This window comes from Centropristis striata, chromosome 13 (assembly GCF_030273125.1).
Source record: "Centropristis striata isolate RG_2023a ecotype Rhode Island chromosome 13, C.striata_1.0, whole genome shotgun sequence".
Classification (NCBI taxonomy): domain Eukaryota; kingdom Metazoa; phylum Chordata; class Actinopteri; order Perciformes; family Serranidae; genus Centropristis; species Centropristis striata.
In genome coordinates, this window is record NC_081529.1 from 1,843,048 (window position 1) to 1,853,888 (window position 10,841).

The following is a 10,841-nucleotide window of genomic DNA, read 5'->3' on the forward strand; positions in this document are numbered from 1 at the left end:
AGATGAAGGCAGAGAATGGGAGGAAAACACCCTCTTTAAGGTTATCTGTGCCTCTTTTTTAAAAGTGGCTTAGAGATATCAATGTAAAGGAACATAAACAATTCATCAATACATCCAGTTGAACAGCTTATCCCTTACTTGGATAAAAATAATAATACATTAGTCTAAAAATACTCCATTACAAGAAAAGGTTGTGCAATAAGAAAAAGTTGTGCAATAATTTATTATATTATATTATATTATATTATATTATATTATATTACATATAATATATATACATACATATATATATATATATATATATATATATATATATATACATTAGTCTAAAAATACTCCATTACAAGAAAAGGTTGTGCAATCATTTATTATATTATATTTTATATATATATTTCTTGATTTATTTATTTTTAATTTTTTTTTCATACAGAATTATTATCAGCAAAATGTACTTAATGCAGAAAAATGTCTCTAGTCAGTATTATATTATTTACCTTATTATTATTATTATTATTATTATTATAATAAATGATCGAACGAATGCTGCTGAATTATAATTAGTGATGCATGAATGCATAAGCTTGTTTTATGTGGCCGCAGGGTGAAGTAGACCCCAGAAAAAGTAACACAAAACTGTCCCTTGTTGATATATTATATATTATTATTATTGCTGATGCTTTAATCTGTAAGCTGCATTTATTGTTGTAGAGTAGGCAAGGTGGAGCTCATTTTAACTGCTTTATATATAATCAGAGGTTTAGTACCCCCCTAAAGCATCACAAAGAATCATGAGATGATCAGTGGGAGAAAACAAAGCTCTGATTCAATTAAATTCAAATTCAAAATTACTTCATTTATCCTGGAGGGGAAATTCAGTTAGTCTGTTAGCTCTGTTAGAATGAGACAGCCTGATGGCTGTAGGAACGAAGGATCATTTGATGATACACTAAAGTCTATCAATTCTTCACAAATTCTCTCGAATCTTGACCTTTTTTTGTGACATTTTGGATAATTTTTGTCATAACCCCCCAAACAGTTATTTAAAGGTATGACATGTAACATTTCCACATTAAGTCTGAAAAAGACTGGACCTATGTTGTAGTCTAGATGGAATTGTCCAAAAAGTGAAAGTGAGGAGCATTTATGGGTACAAGTCAGGAACCGGCCTACTTTACTTATTTCAAGGGTGCTGAATCCAAAAAAAATGGTTCCCAAGCGAAATTTTGAGTTTTTGACCTTCTCATTTGCATATCAAAATGGCGGCCAAATTGCCCATCTTGCTCAGTCGTTGGACCATTTCCCCTTAGTTTTTTTGTAAGTAGGCAATCAAAGATGAGGAAATTAAGTTTCTAGATCTATAGTCTAGGGTCAGAGCAAGAATATAGTGGAGGCTCAGTGTCATATATATATATATATATGTATATATATATATATATGTATATATATATATATATGTATATATATATATATATATATATATATATGCAAAATACCATATATATATCACTTTTAAATGTTCCAGTTGGTATTTTGCATATATATATATATATGTGTGTGTGTGTGTGTGTGTGTGTGTATATACATAAAAAAGACACTGAGCCTATAAGACTATATTTTTACAGTAAAACTGTGTTTTCAAAAGTTTTGTACTATTCCTTGATTTGCGGTAATTTAAAGTGTCTGTTACGGTGATCGGTGATATGCAATTTTTTATTTTACGCCCCATTTCTCATGCAATTTGACAGTGTTTTACTGTAATTTATACAAATATTTTTTACAGTGTAGGACGAGGTGCAGGGAAGAGGGAAGCTGCTGGACGCTGAAGAATCACCACATCGAGCCGATCGGTGCAGCAGCTCTGCAGCCTGCAAACAGAAGCTGCATGTGAATAGATGCCCACATGTACAGAGAGAGGGAGCTGTAAATAGAAAGAGAGAAAGACCGGGCCTGAATGCCGTAATGCAGCCATGAATAAGAGATGTTTTGAATGCAGCTTTGTTGATGTGCACACACACACACACACACTCTTGTACTTCTATCTTTGTGGGGACCCTCATTGTAACAGTGAATTCCCTTGCAAGGTTATAATAGTTTTGAATTTTCATTAGTTTTAGTTTTAATTTCATTCTGAATTTTTGTTTTCAAATTCAGTTACATTTAAATAGTTTTTAGAGTGAGTGCTAGTTTTAGATTAGTATTTATTTTTTTAAATGCTTTAGTTTTAGTTTATTTTTTATTAGTTTTAGTTTTTTGTAATGGGGTATTTGTTGGGTGGGAGATTAAAAGAGGTCACAGTAAATTTTGCCTTTATTTCCTTTGTCTGATCCATTTTCATTATGTATGACAAAAGTTGACAAAGATGAAAACGAAGGACATTTTCACTATAATTTTAGTTAGTTTTAGTTTTGTAACCACACAATACAGTTTCAGTTAATTATCATTATCATGTAACCTTTAACCCTTAAAACAAAGTTTGAAATCTAAAAAAAAAAAGCCTTTAAAGAAGTGAGGACCGGCCGAAATGTCCTCACTTTGCAAAAATGTCCTCACTCTGTTGGTTAAAAACGTGTTCCGGTCCTCACTATGTAGGAAGTACAAGAACACACACACACACACACACACACACACACACCCTCACAGCTCAGCGTTCCATTAGAGGAAACCCAGGCCATTAGTAGTTTTATCTTCTTTGTGTGGGACAGCACTGACAAGACTCTCCTCTTCATCCCCCCCAGGCACACACACACACACACACACACACACACACACACACACACACACACACACACACACACACACACACACCAGCCCCTGTCGTCTCTGTGATGCAGATGTTTTGGATGGGTTACTACACTGAGATTTAATGGTGGTCACAACAGAAGAGCAGACTCTTCACAGAGAGGGATTCAGCTCCATTTTCAAAAGGCTGGCTCTCCTTTCATGCTGATAAGATGCCTCATACAGCTGACAGTGTGTACTGAAAATCTTTGCCAGTCCCTCTGAATGTGCAATTATAAAATGTCTCATTGTGTCACATCGGCTCGGTCTTCATTCACAAAACACTTGTCTCCTTCTGTGCAGATAAGCATGCCTGGAACAGCTGACAGTGTGCACACAACGCTCTGTCTTTCTCCCTCTCACACATAAAACATGTTTTGGATGTGACATTAAAATGTAACTGGAACTACTGTGTCTTCTGTGGCTAATTTTATACCAATAAGGAACAGCTGACAGCATGCAATCTGGCTCCTACACATGAAACAGTGACCCAGTGAGTGACTGAAATTGTAAAATGTATCCCCAGTTCTTCTGTAAGCTGGCTGCAACCTCTAGCAAACTAGCAAAATGTGCATATGTGTGTGTGTGTATATATATATATATATATATATATATATATGTATATATACACTACTGGTCAAAAGTTTTAGAACACACCAACTTGATGGTGAAAATGAAAATGATGCAGTTTAATGTCTCAGTGTACTCTGAAATGAATGCACATTTGCAACATTTAAAATTCTTTATTGAGCATGATAGTGTTTTGAAAGTAAAAAAAAGATTCAAAATCACATTTTATGTTGGACTAAAGGACTAAAAAAAGACACAAAATAACCAAAAAAGACACAAAAAGACACAAAATGACTAAAAAAAGACACCAAAAGACACAAAATGACTAAAAAAAGACACAAAATGACAAAAAAGACACAAAATGACTTACAAAGACATGAAACTAATTCAAAAATGGACAAAATAGCCCAAGACTCCATAGAGTTAAGTTGTTAACCCATTTCTTGTTCCCTGAAAAAGGCCTACTTGTATAATTCTGAAATGTACATTATTTTCCAGTTTTGGTTAAGCTTACCTTTTTTTATTTACCTCTGGCAGTTCACCACTTACCTTTGGACCCTTTCAAGCTGTTCATTTGACTTGAACTGCTTGAATTTCAATAAAAAACTGGAAAAATTGGGGTGTTCTAAAACTTTTGACCGGTAGTGTATATGTTTATATATCAGTATATCAGTGGTGGAATGTAACTAAGTACATTTACTAAAGTGCTGTACTTGAGTACAATTTTGAGGTACTTTACTTGAGTATTTCCACATATGTAGCTTTATACTTCTACTCCACTACATTTTAGAGTAAAATATTGTACTTTTTACTCCACTAAATTGTAAGCTGACAGCTTTAGTTACTTTTCAGGTCAAGATTGAACATAAAAAACATGCTAAATTTATTATTAACTTTATGTATGCACCGAAGACTGAACGCTACGATGGCTCACCTCTGCCTCTAGAGGCACAAGTGGTATTACAAGACAGGACGGGCTAACTAGCTGGTTAGCATGCTAATGTCAGTAGATATCTCTGCAACACAATACAAACAGGTTTTTGACATATTGTTTCATACTGGCCATATCTTGCATATTACCTCTTTAACAGGCCAAACTAACGTATATGGCAAAATATCATTGTGTTAACCTCACTGTGAGAATAAAAGCATGCTGGGATTGATCTCAAAGCACCACTGTGTTGTTTACAGTGTCACACAGCTGCTAACATGGCTGAAGACTGTCTGTCTGGTTTTCCTTTGAAATTGGAGAGCAAGGAACCACTCTAATGTGCACACACTCAATCTTTGATGATGCAGGCTTAAACAAACACACATTCTCTGTTATACAGGTGTCACTCAGTTTGAGCTCAGCACATACTGTATGTACAGTTTAATGGTATTAAGATACATAGGACTGAAAATGAACAGACAAATGCACTTTACAAGAAGTGAGAAAACAGTATAGATTAGTACAGCTATTCTCAACCTTGGGGTCGGGACCCCAATTGGGGTCGTGAGATGATTTCTGGGGGTCGCCAAATCATTTTGGAAGTCAGCTCTGTCTCCACTGTGTTAAAGTGTTCATGTGTTTTAGTCTTTTTGGTCATTTCATGTGTTTTTTTTTGTAATTTTGTGTGTTTTTTTTTGTAATTTTGTGTCTTTTTTGATCATTTTGTGGTCAATTTGTGTCTTTTTTTGGTCATTTTGTGTCTTTTTTTGTCATTTTGTGTCTTTTTTGATCATTTTGTTTCCTTTTTTGTCATTTTGTGTCTTTTTTGATCATTTTGTGGTCAATTTGTGTCTTTTTTTGTCATTTTGTGTCTTTTTTGATCATTTTGTGTCTTTTTTGATCATTTTGTGGTCAGTTTGTGTCTTTTTTTTGGTCATTTTGTGTCTTTTTTGATCATTTTGGGGTCAATTTGTGTCTTTTTTGGTCATTTTGTGTCTTTTTTGATCATTTTGGGGTCAATTTGTGTCTTTTTTGGTCATTTTGTTTCTTTTTTTTGTCATTTTGTGTCTTTTTTGATAATTTTGTGGTCAATTTGTGTCTTTTTTTGGTCATTTTGTGTCTTTTTTTTGTCATTTTGTGTCTTTTTTGATAATTTTGTGGTCAATTTGTGTCTTTTTTTGGTCTTTTTGTGTCTTTTTTGATCATTTTGTTTCCTTTTTTTGGTCATTTTGTGTTTCTTTGGTCATTTTGTGTCTTTTTTGGTCATTATGTGTCTTTTTTGATCATTTTGTTTCCTTTTTTTCGTCATTTTGTTTCTTATTTGGGAAATCTGAACTGTGCATGATTCTGTTCAGTGAGTGGGGGTCGCGGACAACATGCATGTTAAATTGGGGGTCGCAACTCAAAAAGGTTGAGAACTACTGGATTAGTATATTGTTACAGTGCACAAACAAAACAGTGTAAGAACAATAAACCATCATCGAACCAGAATTTAAAATTAAATACAACTAATATTAGTTCTTTCCACACACATGCGTGACTCTGCCAGCAAGCCCACATGCAAACAAAGAATACACACAATCCACCCACCAAACAAACACACACACACACACACACACACACACTCATATGCACACACTTGACCTTGATACAGACAACAGGGTGGCAATTCTCCCCATTGACTGGGTCCATTAGGGGCCAAAGTGCAGCTGAGCCACATGCTGTACTGCCACAAAGAGAAACACTGGATTACAGAGAGACAGCCAGACACACAATAGAGGAGGTGGTGGTGAGGGTGGATGAGAGGAGCAGGAGGAGCAGCAGGAGGGAGAGATGGAGGAGGAGGGGGAGTCGGATTTAATCTATTTTCATAAAGGTTCCATTTTTACATTATAAACATTTTAACAGCTGGCAATTCTGTGAAACTGCCTTTTAAGTAAATTGATTGCTCACTCAGAATCTATTCTTAGTGCTTTGACAACAAACAGTACAATCATTTTTTTTTTGGTGGATTTGTTGAGATGAAAACTTTTTTTTTTGAGCGTTGACACATACGAGGTCAGAAGGAGTTAGAGAGGAAAGATGAGACAGGCTGAGTACAGCTGGAGTGGAATATTCCCTTTATGGGACATGATGTTGAAGAGTGGGTGTTTTTAGAAACAGAAGAACCACACAGGCTCTCCTCTTTTAGTCATGCACTGGTCCAAATGACCCCATCTGTCTTCCCTGCCCTGTATTCCCTTAATTTCTTTCATTTATATCTATCTATCTATTAAAATTCTTGCTCAATGTAAGGCTGAGGTTTCTCATCTGAGATGTGCGTCATGAATTAATGATCAGTGCTGAGTAAGACCCTGTCTCTAAGTGCTGCTGGTGCTCACATCACCACTGCTGCCCCATCTGTGTGTGTGTGTGGGTGTGTGTGTGTGTGTGTGTGTGTGTGTGTTTCCCAGTTTTAAATATGCTCCATCTCTCTGCACGCAACCTGAGGCGGTTAACCCGTTACACTCAGATAATGGCAATCTTCCAATTAGCGAGAGAGAGAAATTGAAACAGTGTCGCTTGATAAAGAAAGTGTATTTCTGTGAATGAGTCTAGAAAATTAAAGGTACACTAGAGAAGGTTTTCACCGACACAAAATGACCAAAAAAAGACACAAAATGACTTACAAAGACATGAAAAGAATTCAAAAATGGACAAAATAGCCCAAGACTCCATAGAGTTAAGTTGTTAACCCATTTCTTGTTCCCTGAAAAAGGCCTACTTTCATAATTCTGAAATGTACATTATTTTCCAGTTTTGGTTAAGCTTACCTTTTTTTATTTACCTCTGGCAGTTCACCACTTACCTTTGGACCCTTTCAAGCTGTTCATTTGACTTGAACTGCTTGAATTTCAATAAAAAACTGGAAAAATTGGGGTGTTCTAAAACTTTTGACCGGTAGTGTATTATAATGTCTCATTTGGTCTCCCTAATTGCCCCTATTTTTTTAAATATTTTTTTTATTTGTATTATTTTAATATTATTATTATTATTTTTTTCACTTTTACTATGCCAGGCTTAAATGTCTGTATTTTTGTGCACTATTATTAGTGATATGTTTTCTGTACTCTCTGTCGCTTCTGCTTTGCAAGAAAAAGTTTAATAAAAACAAGTTCTGGACGGTAAACCAGATGCGCGGCCATATTGGAGGCACTCAATGTTAACAACTGAACGGAGTACAATGGAGAACTGTGCGCTTTGGATATTTTAAGTGAATGTAGCTATGTCTAAACAATAGAAAAGCTCATTAAAACACGTCCAAGATGCAAAAGCATATAGAGGAGGACTTGGACCACAAGAAAAGGCGCAATACTTTGAGAAATGACAATGCAGATCCCTACGAGTTGGCTCCCTCTTCTTGGATCCATGAAATACAGCACATTTTAGCTCTACATTTTAAAAAAGTTAGTTACGTACCTGACATAAAGAATGACGCACGTAAGTTAACACACAAATACAGGTGAGACTAAATTCGTTTTTTGGGTTTTTGGCTAAAAACCAAAGAATTGGACAAAACTGATCCAATAACGGCACTAGATGAAGTCAGTTCTAGGGGGACTTTAAATATCAGAACCAAGTTTGATAGCAATCCATCTCATAGTTATGATATTTCACTCCGGATCACAAATGTCAACCTGCAGGCAGCTCTATGGGAATCCAATGGTTGTTGAGATATTTCAGTTCGGACTAGAGTCATTTATCAACTGACCAACTGACATTGTTATCTAGCCAGCATGGCTAAAAATATTGATTATTGATTTTTGGTGATGGCTAAGATTAATTGACTGGCTGTTGTGATTCATTCACTTGCAAGGATTCTGTTCAAACAGTTATAACATTTATGACCCAAATGAACAGCTCTATGATGCAAGGTTATAATAGTTTTGGATTTTTCATTAGTTTTAGTTTTAATTTCATTGTGAGTTTTTGTTTTCATATTCAGTTAGTTTTAGTTAGTTTTTAGAGTGAGTTTGCTAGTTTTAGTTTAGTTTTTATTTTTTGAAAACGCTTAGTTTTAGTTTAGTTTTTATTAGTTTTAGTGTTAGTTTTAGTTTTATTGTAATGGGTATGTGCCTTCATTTCCTTTGGTTTATCCATCTCAGCACCAATAAGGTTATTAACTCTTACAGTTCTGGGTGTTTTGTATTTTGGTTCTAGTGTAAACATCCCAGTCTCAGTAAACATATTCACCATGTGTTCCTGCATGTTCAAATAGAAACACTGAATTATGTATAAAAAAAGTTGACAAAGACGAAAACTAAGGACATTTTCACTATAATTTTAGTTAGTTTTAGTTAGTTTTGTAACCACACAATACAGTTTCAGTTAGTTATCGTTTTTTTTTTTTAAAACTCTTGTTTTTATTTTTATTTCAGTTAACAAAAATGTTTTTTCAATTTTAGTTTTCATTATTTTGTTAGCTTTCGTTAACTATAATAACCTTGCTGTGATGACTCCATGGAAGGCTGTCTCTGAAACACGTAAGCTGCCACTCTGCAGTTTCCACAGAGAAGGTTCTGGAAACACCTTCTGGCTTTAGATGAGCTGTTTCTAATTGTGGAAGCGTCCATGCTTTCACCTATTCCCATTAATCTGATGTCATATCTGGTGTGACATATTTGATGAAGGGCCAGATCCGGTAAAGAGGCTCTGGATTAGATTAGATTAGATCACAGCTCTTTGTGTAAATGTGTAAAGTGTGCCATGGGATTGAGTTCTCTATGTGTGTGTGTGTGTTGGGGGATTAGACGTCCTTTGGCAGATTAACGATGCTCCATTAGAGAAAGTCTGCTGGTTTACTAAAACCAGTTCATCAAACACAGTGGTGATCAGGACCTTTACACACAGAGGGATGGAGATGTCTGAGACAACACTGCAAAAAAGCCGACTTGTATTTTTTGGCCTAAAACAGTGATTTAAGTTGGTAAAACTTGGAAATATAAATTATTGACATTTAGGGCAATAATGTCAGTTAGCACAACAAAGGAAGCCAGTTGTCTGCTCAAAAACAAGTTGGTGAGTTGTTGTTACAAGTAACAACAACTCACCAACTTGGAACACTTGCTACATAAGGACATTTAATAAACTTGAAATCCAGTGTAATATGGATTTATGCAGAAAAATATATTCAACTGTGATGATAGCATCCAATAAAAAGATCATTATCAAGCTCAGATTAATATTTTGAAATTAGTAGACAGCCAACATCAAAACCCCTCGTAAAAAGGACTGAAATACTTTCAAAATAATGTTTTTTAAAATGTGTGCTACTTAATTTATGTTTTATCTGAAACAACATTTGTCCGTAACACAGTTGACAATTTAAGGAATCAAATATGTATTTTTATTAGAATATGTTAAATGTCATTCAAGCTTAAGCATGGCAATTGATGAATTTAGCACATTAAGGGGGTATATTATGGAAACAAGTAGTTTATTTATCAAAAAAAGATACTGGATTTTCCACCTTATGGTTGATATGAAATGTACCCCAAATTATAGAATGACCCACTTATATCTTTAAGTTGGGGTTCACAACAAGTTCTGCTAACTCTTATTTCTTTGTTGTGAAATGCGGGAAAGCGGTGAAATTCAGTCATTAGCGAAAGCTAGCGGCTAACTGATGCTAGCGGCTAACTGATGCTAGCGGCGCTGCTTGTTACAGCTACAAGAGTAGCCATTAGCGTATCAATGCTAACTCAAAATTGTGGTCGCAACATTAGCTGACATTTCATAGCGGCGTTACAATCGTGCCAATTCAGCACATTGCAGAAGTTAGCAGAAGTAAGGATTAAAAGTTATTACAATGTAAAATTATAAGTTAGTGCAACTTACAGTTGAGTTGACAAAAATCTGAATTCAGAGTTGAGTTATTGAAATCATGATTTTGCAAAGACATTAAATGATATTCTCCATCTCCTTGATCATTGTGAGGAAGGAATATGACTGTTAATCATACACTGCAAAAAATATCTGTAGATTTTACGGTGAAAAACTGCTAAACCATGACAGTAAAAGACCATAAAATGATAAATGGTTTAATTCAGTTTCAGTAACAATGAAACACTGTAAATGTATAAATCAACCGAAACAGAATTTTTTACATTTTTATTTATTTTTTAAATACTTTACTCTACTGTAAAATACACTGGCAAAAAATATGATGTAATATATATACAAGCCATCATTTTTGCATTCATTTTTTGTAAAAATATTTTTCTCTTAAATGTACTTAACACCATATCTCCAACAAAAACAAACTGTAATATTTAATGGTAAAATCTTTAATTCATGCAGCATTTATATAGTATTTTCTTGTCAGTTATATGGCAGAACAAAGTTTCTTTTGATGGAAAAACTTTTTATTCATACAGTAAAATATGGAATAAAATGGCAATCTTAAACGGGAAATCAACAGTGCTAATATAATTTTACCGTAATGTTACAAAAAGTTGCACCGTATTTATTACGGTAAAGTTCTGGCAACCACAGCTGCCGTTTTTTTACCGTAAAAACAAAA